Source organism: Elephas maximus, chromosome 6 (assembly GCF_024166365.1).
Source record: "Elephas maximus indicus isolate mEleMax1 chromosome 6, mEleMax1 primary haplotype, whole genome shotgun sequence".
Lineage (NCBI taxonomy): Eukaryota > Metazoa > Chordata > Mammalia > Proboscidea > Elephantidae > Elephas > Elephas maximus.
This window is the reverse complement of record NC_064824.1, coordinates 13,642,178-13,657,106: the sequence shown is the minus strand read 5'-3', so window position 1 is coordinate 13,657,106 and position 14,929 is coordinate 13,642,178. Positions and strand designations below refer to the sequence as shown.

Genomic DNA, 14,929 nt, shown 5'->3' with positions numbered 1-14,929 from the left:
GAGAATGAAGTAAAACAAAGACACAAAGGAAAGGTTAGTCCAAAGGACTAATGGGCTGCAACTACCACAGCCTCCACCAGAATGAGTCCAGCACAACTAGATGGTGCCCAGCTACCACCACTCACTGCTCTGACAGGGATCACAATAGAGGGTCCTGGACAGAGCTGGAGAAAAATGTAGAACAAAATTATAACTCATGAAAAAAGACCAGACTTGCTGGCCTGACAGAGACTGGAGAAACCCTGAGATTATGGCCCCCAGGCACCCTTTTAGCTCAGTAATGAAGTCACACCTGAGGTTCACCCTTCAGCCAAAGATTATACAGGGCCATGAAACAAAACAAGGCTAAAGGGGCACACCAACCCAGGGGCAAGGACTAGAAGGCAGGAGAGGACAGGGAAGCTGGTAATAGGGAACACAAGGTCAAGAAGGCAGAGTGTTGTCATATCCTGGGGTTGGCAATCAATGTCACAAAATAATACATGAACTGTTTAATGAGAAGCTAGTTTGTTCAGTAAACCTTCATCTAAAGTACTATTTAAAAAAAAAAAAAAAAAAGACTTGCTCCTGAAACACAGCCTACTAGAGAGTAACATCCTAAGTTTGGACCTCAAGATATTATAGACTGACTATTTTGTAGACCCAGAATTTTAACTTGAATCCTTTCTCTATCATTACAAATTCAATGCATAATTGAGCTAGGCCCTAAACTCAAACTCTTGAATCCACATCCCATACTCTTTTGGCAAGAGTATGAATAAATGAAAGACAAGTTCCCAGACAAAATTATCTCTTTAAAATAGTTGAAATTTCCCCCATTATTAGTCAGAGTTTCAATCATTTGGTCTTACAGACTTACCATATTTCAAAATAATTCTAATTGAATTAAATATATATTTTTTGGAATATTTCATCCTATGGAAGGTAGTTAAGTTTAGCTGTGGGGGAAAAAAAAGACTAGGAATAAAAATAGACTCTCATTCTAATCTTGGCTTCATTGCTTACTAGCTATATGACCTTGGACAACTGGCTTGATCCCTCTGAACCTCATGTCTAACACGGGCTTGTTGTAGGATCGGCTAGTGCAGATAAAACACCTTGCACAATATTGATATATATTAAAAGAAAAAATAGGTTCTCAATAATGGCAATGGTCACATAATCATGGGTTCTCTAAGGTGACATAGTAGGTAGAAGGACAGCAACTCAGGGGTTGGTTTTGTTGTAAAGAAGTTGACTGAAAATGTGCTGCAGTGATTCCCAGGAGCCTGGTTCTGGTGTATTCATATTAGTTCAGAAAATCTTTAGTCCTTTATTTCTCCCTGAGCTGAGATTCATTCCAAAGAATATGTTGATGTTTAAATAAAACCAATGAGGGAAAAATACTATCTTTGCAAATTATTGAACTTCTGGGGCTGGTATCAATACTTCTGTTTGAAAACATTAAGCTGTTGAGTAAAAGATCAAGTCGGCATGATAAAATATAAGACATTAAAATAATTGAGAAAACTATGCATTTTAGAATATATGTATTATACCAACATTTCTTGCCAGTGTCTTATCTTGGTTTGATTACTGGGGCAAAAAACAGATGAAATATACCAGAAATTATATCAGAAGACTCATTCAGCACTTACTATGTTTTAGGAAGTGTCCTAAGGGAGATTATAACAATCACCACTGTTCCATGAGATGAGTACTATTGTCATTGTCCCATTTACAGGTGGGAAAACTGAGGCCGATGGAGGTTAAGTAGCTTCCCCCAAGATTGTATACCTAGCAAAATGCTAAACCAGAACTATAAACCTAGATGGTCGGCCTTCAGGTATCTTGCATTTAACCATCACACTAGCTACCTCCTTAATACCTGTATTTAAGTTTAATACTATCTCAAGGGGCTTTTAACTCAGAAGTTTATAAAGACAACAGAAGTATTTATTTATAACCACTAAAACACAACATGTAGAATATATATATTAGTGTAAATATATAAAAAATAAGTTCTTTAGTATAAATATATAAAATATATATCACTAAAACCCTATATAAGAGAATTTTATATATAGTATGATATATATATAGTATGATATAGTTATTCATAGACATCTACAATAAACCATAAATGTGTTTCTTTAAATTTTGTATACATTTCCAGTTTCTACATAACAAGTTATATAGACTTAGGCTACACCTGGGTTGGTGCAAAGGCTCAAAGCTGACTTCAAGGACAAAGTCACTTTCCTCCCTGCTTCTGTCATAATACTCACTGTGTTGGCTTTCATTTTGAGATGTGCTCGTTCGTGGTTACAAAATGACTGTTTCACTTCCAAACATCACACTCTAACTCAACTGTTCACAAAGACTAAAGCCTAAATAGCACCAACACAAAGAAGACTAAAGGTTAAAGAGCACCAAGGAGAAGAATTTTAAGAATCTCTTTATTTCTACTCAGGAGAAATATGGTTCCTAAAAATCTTGTAAAGACATCTTGTGTCTCATTGACCACAACTGGAACCATGGCTACCCCTAACTGCAAAGAAGCTGAGAAAGAGAATAACTGGCATTATAAATATCCATGATAGGAGGTAGACTCTGCCAGTAAGAAGGAGGATGAGGGGAATGGTTTGGGGGAGTCTAGTAATCTGTATTAAGTATTGTAGGTCTTAGGTTCAAGTGGGGCTTTCTACTTCCTCCCAAAATCTAAATCCAGAGACCAGAATGCTCATGAACGCTGGAGGTAAACTGTGAGAACAGCAACAAATGAACAAATCAGTGCTCACAGAGACAGCTTGGTTTACTTACCAGTTGCAGACAGATCAGATAAAGCAGGAAGTTGTTTCCTTATCAACTAGGAGAACCTTCCCAGACAATCTTATCAAGAGGCAATGGAAAGCACAAAACCAAACCAAACCAAACCACTTGCCATTGAGTTGCAAGCAATGTGTGTCAGAGTAGAACTGTGCTCCACAGGGTTTTCAATGACTGATTTTTCTGAAGTAAATCCCCAGGTCTTTCTTTTGAAGTGCCTCTGGGTGGACTTGAAGTGCCATTTTTTCAGTTAACATCTGTGTGCTTAAACATTTTCACCACCCAGGGATTAGAAAGCACAAAAGTGCCCATTTTACCTGGGCACCAGATGTGAAGAGAGAAAGTACAGAGCCCCGTTCCCGTCATGGGACACAGTGAACCTCCAAGCCTCTGAAAGGGGCCCAATGAATGGTCTGGATTCTGACCGACCAGAACCCAGTGGAACAGTGGGTCACGTAATGAGGAGAGAAACGGGGAGATTGGCAGAAGAAAGAGAAGCTTTTCCCTTCAGAATACTGTTCTTGGATGAAATCACTCTTTTTAATGACTCTGTGAGTCCTGCTGATCTTTCTCATTGTGCACCTTTCTGGTTTGCCCCACCTCACTCAAAGAAAAAGATGGGTGAATTAGAAACATCAGTGCTCTCTGAAGAAAGTTCTTGATCTTTGCATATGCGAATGCCTAAAGGTGATTTGCAAATCAATTCTCTATCCATTGACTCTTTTGGAGGCCTGAGTCTTTCATTGCGTTCTAAAAAATCTTAGTTGCTTTCCTTTTTTATGGTGCTGGGACTGTCTTCTGATTGCCTAAATTTCACTCTCCAGTCTGAATGTTGCAGTCGTAGTGGTTAAGAGCTTGGCTGCTAGCCGAAAGGTCGGCAGTTCAAATCCTCCTGACGCTCCTTGGAAACCCTATGCAGCAGTTCTACTCCGTACTATAGGGTCGCTGTGAATCCGAATTGACTTAATGGCAGTGGGCTGAGTCTGAATATCTGGAGCTCTATGTTAAGTCTCTGCAGAAATAACGGATATTTGAGTAGGGGTAAGAGTTATGAGGAACTCCTTTATAGGAAGAATGCTTCTGGCTGATGTCTGAGCAGAAAATTACTCTCTACCCTTCTTGAGAACAGCCATAAGAGATCCTGTCTTACTCTGTTAAGTATCTTCCATAAGATCCCCAAAGTAGATGGGAACATTATGAATTAACCACTGCTGGCCCACTCTGGCACTTAAGTACCAATGATACAAAGTCAGAAAAGCCTTGTAATTGATTTTTAAAGATCTCATTCTAAAGAGCTTCACAGTCAGGTAAAAAAAATGTGGTGTAGTATAGATTAGAGATTTGAATAAAGTAGAGAAAAAGCTAAATTAAAGAAAGAGTGATAGGCCCTGACTATTCAGAGTAGCGCCCAGGTTTCTGAGTTTCCTGTACCCCAGGTTGATGGGAACGATTGTTCTTCTACCTCACTGGGCAAGGAAACCATCTAAGTTGATGGATAAGACACAGCATCCATCCCTTGCTATGTGGTATAAGAGATGATAGAAAATTGCTTTAAATCCAAGTTGAGAATCACTAATCTAAACTTCTGTAAAGCAGTTGTTCAGAGTTTCAAGGAAGTCATAGATGTAGGCCAGGGTAAGGAGGGTTGATCCAGCATCTATGGAAGCCATTATCTATATTTTTCAGGAATTATCTGTATTTTTATTTTGTATGTGTGGTGAAAGGGATCAAGTGGGCTGTATAAAGGAGATGTAGCCAAGAGGACAAGGTGACAAGTCCCTAAATGGATATGAGAGTGACTGATTCTCAGTGCCCATGGGTTTAAAGAAGTTAAAGAAAATCTATTTCCAAGGAGGCTTAACCGTTCTTCCTCCAAGACAACTGCCCATCTTTTCCTTGCTCCTCTGTGCCTTGTTTTTGTCCTCACAAATGTGAAGCATTTTAATGCAGTCTCACTGCTCCGAGAAGCATAGGAGCTCCTCAGACAGGTTTTCCCAAGAGGTTGTGATAGTTTCCTGTGCCCGCTGCAGCCATGCTGGAGCTGTGCTAGGAGATGCCAGGGGCCAGTTTCACTGGACTGAAAACTTTGTAAAATTCACCTACGTTTGGTGAAAGGTCTGGGAAAAAATAGGCAGTTGTTTGGAGGAACACATGGGGAAAGTTCATGAAAGAAATAAAACAGAAATATGAGTTTAACCACACCTGGTGGCATTTCTTAGGACTGAATTAATTTCAGGTAGTACTGCAAATGTCTATATTTGGTACCCTTCTCCCTGTTCTTAAGTGAGACTGAGAAGAAGAATTGGACTCTTTGAAACATTGAACATTGTTACATAAATATGTTCAGCTAGAGGGAAAAAGAGCACTTTCCATTTCAAATTTGTTAATGCTAGGAGCAAAGCAAAATAATTATAATTTTGAGTTCTGCAATTGCCTCTTTTTTGGAAAACATTAAATATTATCTCACTATAAGAGTTAAGTTAATACTATAAGGCAAATTACTAAATGAAAAAGAAAATGCCTTAATTCTCTTAGCTCATGATAAAAATACCTGATATTTGTATGGGATTTTGCAGTATTTCTTACAATGTAATTTAAAGACCAACTGCATGTATGGAAGAGAGGAGCCTGAGGTAAATAGTAGTTATGCCTAGAAATAAGCACGTCTCTTCTATTCCACCATTAATGTGGAGAAGTTAATCTAGGTTTGGGATTTGTTGCATTTCTGGTTAGCTGCAGTTCACCACCAGCTTCAAATTCCTCTAGAGTTAGCTTCTGCTTATGGTGAGATTGAGTTTCCAGATTTTTTTTTCTTCTTAATATTCCTGCACCACCATTAATTTCCTTGTACATCTGCCAAAATGGACTTAACAAACAAGTGTTAATATATGTTTTGCTATATTTATTTAGTCCTTATAATTGTCATATTAGCTCTAATTGTCAGATGAGGACTATTTCAGCTCCCAGAGGCCACTTTCAGGTCCTTGCTCTGTGAACCCCTCCATCTCAGCAACAGAGAGCCTCACGCACTGGACAAAACTCTACACTTTTAAAAGGCTCATATGCCATGCAATAGAACATAATCACGAGGGAAAACCGAGGGGAAGAGACCATGAGGACCATCCACCCTAGAATTATACCTACCACATTTTTCTCTGTTGTTTTTGTTGTTAGGTGCAGTCAAGTCGGTCCAACTCATAGCAACCCTATGTACCATGGAACGAAGCACAGTCCAGTCCTGCACCATGCTCACAATAGTTGTTATGCTTGAGCCACTGTGTCAATCCATCTCATTGAGGGTCTTCCTCTTTTCCGCTGACTCTGTACTTTACGAAGCATTTTTCTCTATGGCCCCCAAAATTCATATCCATTTCATAAACAAGATAGATTCACAACCTCCCAATGTTCCCAAGCATCTCATCCCATTACAGCATTATAGTCCAAAACCTCTTCCAAACCTCAGCAGCTCAAAAGTTCTAAGGCAGACATGGATGAGGATCTTGAGTGTAATCCATTAAACTCAGCTCCCAGGAACAATTCCTCTCTATCTGTGGAACTAAGGAGACAAGTTGTCTTTCCTGAACGCTCCTAATATACAATGGTGGGGACAGGGACAGAATGATAGCTGTGGACATTCCAGTCCATCCAAATGGGGGGGTGGTGGAAGGTAAATAGGAGTTAACAGATACCATCTGTTTTTAATCCAGCCAGGTAAACCCCAGGGGGAGTTCCTTGATTAGGTCCCAAACCTGGGAACAATCCTCCATAGCTCTCCGCGCTGCCCTTTGGGCTCTTGGTTCTGGCCTCTGAGTCATCCTTTCTCTTTCATGAATGGTAGCACATGTTTGCAGCTGAGTAGTTATATCAGCCTGCTCCCTTTCTCTGTGGAAAGTTCTATATTTAGAAATTCCTCAACAGCAACAGACTGACAGGAATGGACAGGTACCATAGAAGGACAATGAGTCAAGATTGCAATCAGATAGACTCATTAGTTATTGTTATTATTGTGGTTGTGGCAGTGTACTGAGTGGTTACATTACTTATCCTTTTTGACCCTCAGTGCCCTCATCTCTAAAATGAGGATATTATTGACAACCTCATAGTGCCCTTATGAAGATTAATTCAAATAATAATTTATAATAAAACTTTAAAAGTGCTTTGCACAGGGCCCAGTATTCAGTGCATGGCATTGCAACATTAATATTTCTTTTGTCCTCTTATAATTTTTAGATTTCATACATTAGTTCCCAGCTTGGCTATACATTGGAATCACCCAGGAAACCTTTAAAAATACTGACATTTTGATCCCACACCCAGAGTTTTTTATTTAATTGGCCTCTGATCTCATCTAGTTTTGGAATTGCTTAAATCCTCCAGCTAATTCTAATGTGCAGCTAAAGTTGAGAATGATGTATGATTTTGTAAATTGATGCTTCCTGAACCTTCTCAACAGTTTTCTTCTTCCCACTGGCACTTAGGTGGCCTTAGGCAAGAGCTGGAGAATAGGCTGACCCAGAGGAAGAGCAGAGCTGACCCAGAGAGTGGGTTCTGAGGAGCTCAGGAAGGCCTTTCCTTAGGATACCTCTCCCGCAAGTCCCCTAAGTTACTCAAAATACTTCTACTCTACTATTTATTTAGTTATTTTAGTAAGTATTACAAGATCGTATTAAGACATGCTTTGGCTTTGTTGTGTTTTGTTGAGATGAGGTGGTTAGTTCCCTAATCCCTGGCTCGTCATACATACATGCTTGTAGCAAGGTGCCAAGGGAAGTGAAAGATCCAGAGACTAGGTGCCAGGCTAATTAGTCTGGGCGCAAGGGGACATGGGGGTTGGAGAGAATGGACTTAGTTGAGTGCACCCTGGTGAGAGCCCAGTACAACCAGGAGATGCCCTGATGCACTAACCCTGGGAGAGAAGGAGAAGGAATGAGGGAGAATGGAAAAAAGGAATCCAAGAGAAGTTCAAAATGAGGGGGCTAAAAGATGCAAAGGCAAAAGAGGGTCTTTCTACACTAACTACAGTGCATGTGTACGGCATGCAGTATATTTCATACAGTGGCTACATTTTCTTATGTCTTCTGGAGTGCAGAGGCCAGCAGCCCTTCTGCTATTGAGGGATGTAAGAGTTCTGGGACAGAGGCAGAATTTCAGTAACACCAACATAATTAATTATGTTGCTTAATCACCTGTCAGTGTTTAATTAAGTGGCTTTATTACTCAACCAATCTGAGAGCAATTTCTGAACATTTATTAAGTGAAAGGTGTTTAGGCTCTGAGGCGTCTGAATGCACCCAGTCTTCAGGATTTATACCTGATGGGAGCACCTGCTGCTCCTGCTTCTTACTCGTGACTGTGAATAAAATTTGCTAGAGGTGATGGTGGGCAGTGAAAGAGAAATAGCCTGGGCGTTGGGGAACCCACCTTTAGACCTGGGTCAGTCACTCACTGACGACTTGTAGGAAGTTGCCTCCTCTCTGTGATTGCTAGGCTCCTGGTATAGGCAATATAAAGATCAAACTACTTCTTTCCCTTCCAGAGCTGACATTCATGGGTCCTATGATACTGTGCTCAGACATTTAGAAAGTCAACAATATGAAGATGGAACACTGGTGCTGTGTGAGGGATAATAGGAAAAAATCTCCAGAATGTTTCTGTAAACCCTAATACAGCCACACAAGGATTTTTCTTCTCAAGGGATCAGTTTGGAATTCGTGCTGCAAACCACTGTTGGAGAGGAAGTGACCCCTCCAAAGAGCTGATGTTCTTCCTCTAACAAAGACATTGAGGTTGAACGCATGAAAATCCTTACAAGATCCCTTTAGCTTATGATTTGCCCTTTCGTAGCCCAAACACAGCCAAAGAAAGTTATGATGGGATTTGAAACCTCAGCAGGTTTTGTAACTAAAGTTTGCCTTGAAATCTTGCCCTGAAGGGAAATGACACAAAGGATTCATTCACCTGGATTCTTGGAGAAGTTCACACAGGGGCTTGGCTGTGATTTATAGGCCCCTCTCACCAATTTTTTTTTTTTTTTCTCTCACCAGGCAAACCTCACCACTCTGGCAACAAGGCCTATCCTGGTGATTGATGCCACCCCTCTTCAGTCTGAGGTCTGGGAGCAGCACTGGAAATCTCTAGCTTTTGTTTGATGCAAAGCCTTTGATAAGAAACAAAAACAGTATGTGAAACCCTTGCCCATGCCTCTGTCTCATTACGATGTACAACGTACAGATCAGCATACATACTTTCTCAGAAAGAAAGACATCTCCACTGTTGGCCAGACCTAGTGCAGATGAAAAAAAAAAAAAAAAACAGTCTTTTTATTTGAAAATAGCAGGGCTGAAGAATAGCTTATACAGCTTAAGCCTGTCTTCCTTCAAGTGTCTCTGTAGCCTGATTTCTGCATCTGGTGACTTTGCCTGTTTTCTCCTCTTTGGACCTCTGTTCCTGGGGTTTAGAATGGTGGTGTCTGGGTAGCTGACCAGGAATGCTTCACCAGAGTTGGGTATCCCAGAGACAAGATCATTCTTATCCCTTCTTTAAGAAATGAAAACTCCAAGAATAAATTCACTGTTAAGAAATATCTCTCTTAAGATTTCACTTGTTTCCTCCTTGAGAATTTTCTTAACTTCTCTCTAAGAAAACATCATCTAAAAGAATTTTCCAGACTAGGATTTATGGGTATTGAGGCAGTACATTTTTTTTTTAAGAAGGCATGACCTGCAATAAGAATTTCTGCTTGGATTAGATAGGGTAGGCTGGCAAAAGCACTATTGGTGTTGATCTCTAATTATCAGGCATACAATCCAAGATCAGAAAGAAAAACAAAGGAAGGGTAATCCATCCAGACAAAACACACAACAGGTGCAAAGGCACAGGAATCTACAGGCAGTTCAGCCTTCCTGAAATGCAGCCTGGTGGGGAAGGACAACAGAGGAAGTGAGACTAGCGATGCATGCAGGCAGAAATCAGGTTATGAAGAGGCTTGTAAACTACATCAAGGTGTTTATATGATAGGATAACAAGTTAGTGACCAAATCTATACAGAAGATCACTGTGACAGTAGAGGAGAAGATGGATTGAGGAGGATGTGGGTGTAGAGGCAGGAAAATCAGCAAAAACCCAGTTGAGAAACAGTAAGTACTTGAGAGGGAAGTGACAATCGGTTGTCAAAGGCAACAGATGTGAATAAAATGTAGGTAGTAGATTTGAAGTTCTTTGTAACTGACCACCTGTGCAAAATAAAACTCTAGAGACTGAATGGACATATACCAGAGCCTCGGTTTAATTGCCATACTCTGAGATGGGGAAGGAGGTTGTGAGTGCTGGAGAGGTTTTGTAGGGAGGTCTTGCTTACACAATGTCGTTGAGTTGATTCCGGCTCATAGTGACTCTACAGGACATAGGTTTTCCAAGGCTGTAATCTTTACAGAAGCAAACTGCTATATCTTCTCCCGTGGAAGAGCTGGTGGGTTCAAACTGCTGACCTTTTGGTTAGCAGCCAAGTGCTTAACCCTTGTGCAATCAAGTTTTGTCTTGTAGGGAGATAGAGGGCCTATGAGTTGGAATTCACTCGATGACACACAACAATAGAGGGTCCCAGGAGTCCCTGGGTGGTGCAAACAGTTAAAGTGCTTGGCTACTAACCAAAAGGCTAGAGGTTTGAGTCTACACAGAGGAGCCTTGAAAGAAAGGCCTGGTAATCTACTTATGAAAAATCAACCATTGAAAACCCTATGGAGTACAGTTCTACTCTGCAACACATCGGGTCGCCATAAGTCAAAGCTGAGTAGAAGGCTACCGATTTAGAGAGTCCAAGGCCACCACATTTAGGCTGAAATTCCCCATCTCTTGGCTTGTACTACAAGCATGCACTGATAAAAATTTCCTCTAAATCAATATCATTCTGCCACATCCACCTTGTAATTACTTCTATTACAAGGATTTAGAAAAAGGCTAAAGCCTCTATTTAATTTCTGCATTACTTATACAAATTAGTTTTTGTTGTTGTTGTTTTCTTTTCCTAGGAAAGCTTTAGTCTCCTAAGATTCCATTAACATTACTTAAGGTCATTGGCAATGGGGGGAAACCCCGCTTCCAGCCTTCAAGTACCCACTCTCCACTTTCAGAAAGCTCATGTGTGTCTTCCTTTAAAGCCAATAACTGACCTACACACGCCTATGTCAAGTGCCTCAGCTTTTGTCTATGGAGTCACTATTGTTTCTTCCTTTTTTCTCTCTAATATTACCATTTCTCCCTCTCCTTTCGGTTCACTTCATCTCCCTGGGTCAGAGTGTTGCCAAAACTACACAACAATACTGCCTCTGTAACCAAGATTTGGAATAATACCAGATTACAGTCTCAGTGCAAAATAATAATAGCTTTTTGTTTCACTGGAGCAGTCTATTTCTCATCAGGGCCCCCTGCTACTTCTTACTGAACTCTCCACCACTGGAGTGACATTCCTCTGGCTCTTGAGTACAGGAGCCCCCTCCCACACACAATTGTTCTGTGGGATTTGCTAGGGATTAATTCTTTCCTTTCAGCTGTAGTTTGTCAGAAACCCAGAATGAACAAAGAGGACTAGGAGATAGAATACGTCTGGCTTTGTCTGGCATTCACTCCTATTCAGCAGGCCAAGTTTCTTGATGTTGTTGTAACCAGGCTTTGTTGTGTATAGAAAGCTTGAAGCCATAATGAATGCTGCTGCCACACACAGCAGGTGCTGTCTGCTTGGAGCTGGAATGGAAAAAAACAGGCCTGCTAATTTGTGTACGCACAGGCTAAGCCCTCATTTGTGTCCTAGGTGGCAGGTTTGTTCTTGCAAGTAAATGAACCCCTGGCTTTGGCCCTTTGACTTTCAAGGGATGAGATTCTCACTGGGAACTACAATCTCCTCTATGACTCAGTGGAACAAGCACATTGTGCTTCACTACCAGCCTCCCATTCTCTCCCTATTGAATAGTAATTATTAGCAGTAGAAGTAGTAGTAGTAGTAATAGAAGTAGTTTAGGTCTTACCAGGATCACATCTGTGGAATGTGCTTTACAGGCAATCACCTACCCAGTCCCTGCCAACATGTGCTGGGGAGTCACTGCCTCACAATGGATATGCTCCCATTTTTGAAATTTCCCCAGACAACCTGCCATCTACCTGTCTAAACATAATGAGAGCTGCTTTAATTTCCCTTCATTTCATTGATCTCTCTTTGGATCTCTCAGCACCCCTTACTTCCCCAGCAACCCCCTGCCCCCTGCACATGACATAGTTAGTCCTGGGTCCTTGGGCACCATGGTTGTGAGTAGGAATCTATGCACTAGCCAGGCAACCTTCTGCTGGACCTCTCTGCCAAGTGAAGGAGAGAGGACAGTCACCAAGCAGGTAGGTGTGTGAGGTCGTTTCAGCTATTTAAGCATTTTTGGTCTAGTATGTTTATTCTGTGAAATGCAAACATCGTCAAAGTTGTGTTGGAGCTGGTTCACATAGACTCACAACAGTCAAAGCTTCAATTCTCAGGAATTTCTACAAGCTGGTTCTGAAATTCAGCCATCACAAAAAAACACACTAAATTACGTAACCTTAAAATTAAACAAATTATTTTAAAACAAAGGTAATAAATAAATAAATAATCCATTATTTCCTAATGATTCTACTACATTTGTCTATTTTCTAAGCCCTTGAGGTTCTCCATTCTACTACACAACTGTTCCCATCTCTGGTTTTAATGATATCCCATTAATAGCTTAAAATCAGCCAAGGGAATATATATACCAGAAAAAGAGGCAAGTGCTACAAATCAAGGCTTGGTTTATTATTTTGTTGATTATCTACACCAGGGACTGCCAGGTTAAACCAGTGGATCAAATCTGGCCTATAAGCTGAGAAAGGGTTTTACAATTTCAAAGGGTTATAAAAAAAACAAAGAACATATAATACAGGCCTTTTGTGGCCTCCAAAGTGTAACATATTTACTACCTGGCCCTTTGCAGAAAAAGTTTACTGCCCCGGTTTAGGTCAAAGCTCAGCACACTATGGCTTGTGGGCCAAATCTGGCTTGCCATTTTTTTTTTTTTTATGTAAAGTTTTATTGGCACACAACCAGGCCCATTTATTTCTGTGTTGTGTTCGGCTGCTTTCTTGCTGCAGTGGCAGAGTTGAATAGTTGTGACACAGACTGTCCGGCCAACAAAGGCTAAATGATTTACTATCTGACCTTCCACAGGAAAAATGTGGTGACCTCTGTCTAAGCAAATGATGGCGAAAACGTTAACAAGGCAGATTAAATTTAAGAGCATGTTGTGCCTTAAACATTTTACCACAAATAGCACAAAAATTTAGGAAGTCTGTAGTCCTTGACCTTCATCAGTAAGTTCTTCAAGTTCTCTTTACTTTTAGCAAGTAAAGTTGTGTCATCTGCATAATGCAGGTTGTTAACGGGTCTTCCTGCAACCCTGATGCCCCATTCTTCTTCATATAGTTCATCTTCTTTGGTTATTTGCTGAGCATACAGATTGAATAAATATGGTGAAAAGATACAACCCTGATGCAAACCTTTCCTGACTTTAAACCACGCAGTATTCCCTTGTTCTGTTTGAATGACTGCCTTCTGATCTATGTACAGGTTCCTCATGAGCACAATTTAGTGTTCTGAGACTCCCATTCTTCTCAATGTTATCCATGATTTGTTATGATCCACACAGTCGAATGCCTTTGCATAGTCAATAAAACACAGTAAACATCTTTCTAGTATTCTCTGCTTTCAGCCAGTATCCATCTGACATCAGCAATGATATCCCTGGTTCTACATCCTCTTCTGAATCTGGATTGAGTTTCTGGCAGTTCCCTGTTACTGCTACAACCACTTTTGAGTGACCTTCAGCAAAATTTTATTTGTGTGTGATATTCGTGATATTGTTCAATAATTTCCACATTTGGTTTGAATTCTTTCTTTGAAATAGGCATACATATGGACCTCTTCCAGTCTGTTGGCCAGGTAGCTGCCCTCCAAATTTCTTGGCATAGATCAGTGAGCACTTCCAGTGCTGTGTCTGTTTGTTGAATCATCTCAATTGGTATTCTGTCAATTCCTGGAACCTTGTTTTTCACCAATGCCTTCAGTACAGCTTGGAATTTTTTTCTTCAGTATCATTGGTTCTTGATCATATGCTACCTCCTGAAATGATTGAACGTTGACCAATTCCTTTTGGTACAGTGACTCTGTTTATTCCTTCCATCTTCTTTCCATGCTTCCTGCATCTTTCAGTGTTTTGTCCTTTAATATTGCAACTCAAGGCTTGAATTATTTTCTTTATTCTTTCAGTTTGACAAATGCTGAGTGTATTCCTACCTTTTGGTTTTGGGCTCTTGTGGACTTGTTTTAATTTTCTTCAAATTGGACTTGAACTTGCAATATGAGCAATTGATGGTCTGCTCTGCAGTCAGCCTCTGGCCTTGTTATGACTGATGATGTTGAGCTTTTCCATCGTTTCTTTCCACAGATATAGTTAATTTGATTCCTGGGTATTCTACCCAGCAAGGCCCAAGTGTATAACCGACGTTTACGTTGTTGAGAAAACGTATTTGCAATGAAGAAGTCATTGGTCTTGCAAAGTTCTATCATATGATCTCCAGCATTGTTTCTATCAGCAAGGTCATATTTTCCAACTACTGATCCTTCTTTGTTTTCAACTTTTGCATTCCGATCACCAGCAATTATCAAAGCATTCTGATTGCATTTTGATCAGTTTCAGACTGAAAAAGTTGGTAAAAATCTTCAATTTCTTCATCATTGGCCTTAGCGGTTGGTGCGTAAATTCGAATAATAGTTGCATTAACTGGTCTTCCTTTTAGGCATATAGGTATTATCCTATCACTGACAGCGTTGTACTTCAGGATAAATCTTGAAATGTTCTTTTTGACAATGAGTGCAGTGTCATTCCTCTTCAATTTGTCATTCCCAGCAGAGTAGACCATATGACTGTCTAATTCAAAATGGCCAATACCAGTCCATATCAGCTCACTAATGCCTAGGATATCAAAGTTTAGGCATTCCATTTCATTTTTGACAATTTCTATTTTTCTTAGATTCTTACTTCGGAAATTCCATGTTCTGATTATTAAT

At 40.3% G+C, this 14,929-nt stretch overlaps 1 long non-coding RNA gene across 1 annotated transcript in view; it reads left to right on the top strand.

Annotated features, from left to right (window-relative positions):
- Positions 1-8,937, top strand: part of LOC126078516 (uncharacterized) — a 296,796-nt gene extending 287,859 nt beyond the window's left edge. Inside the window, exon 3 of the long non-coding RNA XR_007518068.1 lies at positions 8,853-8,937. This is a non-coding gene — a long non-coding RNA (uncharacterized LOC126078516). The remainder of the gene's footprint in view (positions 1-8,852) is intronic.
- The last annotated feature ends 5,992 nt before the right edge of the window (positions 8,938-14,929 follow it).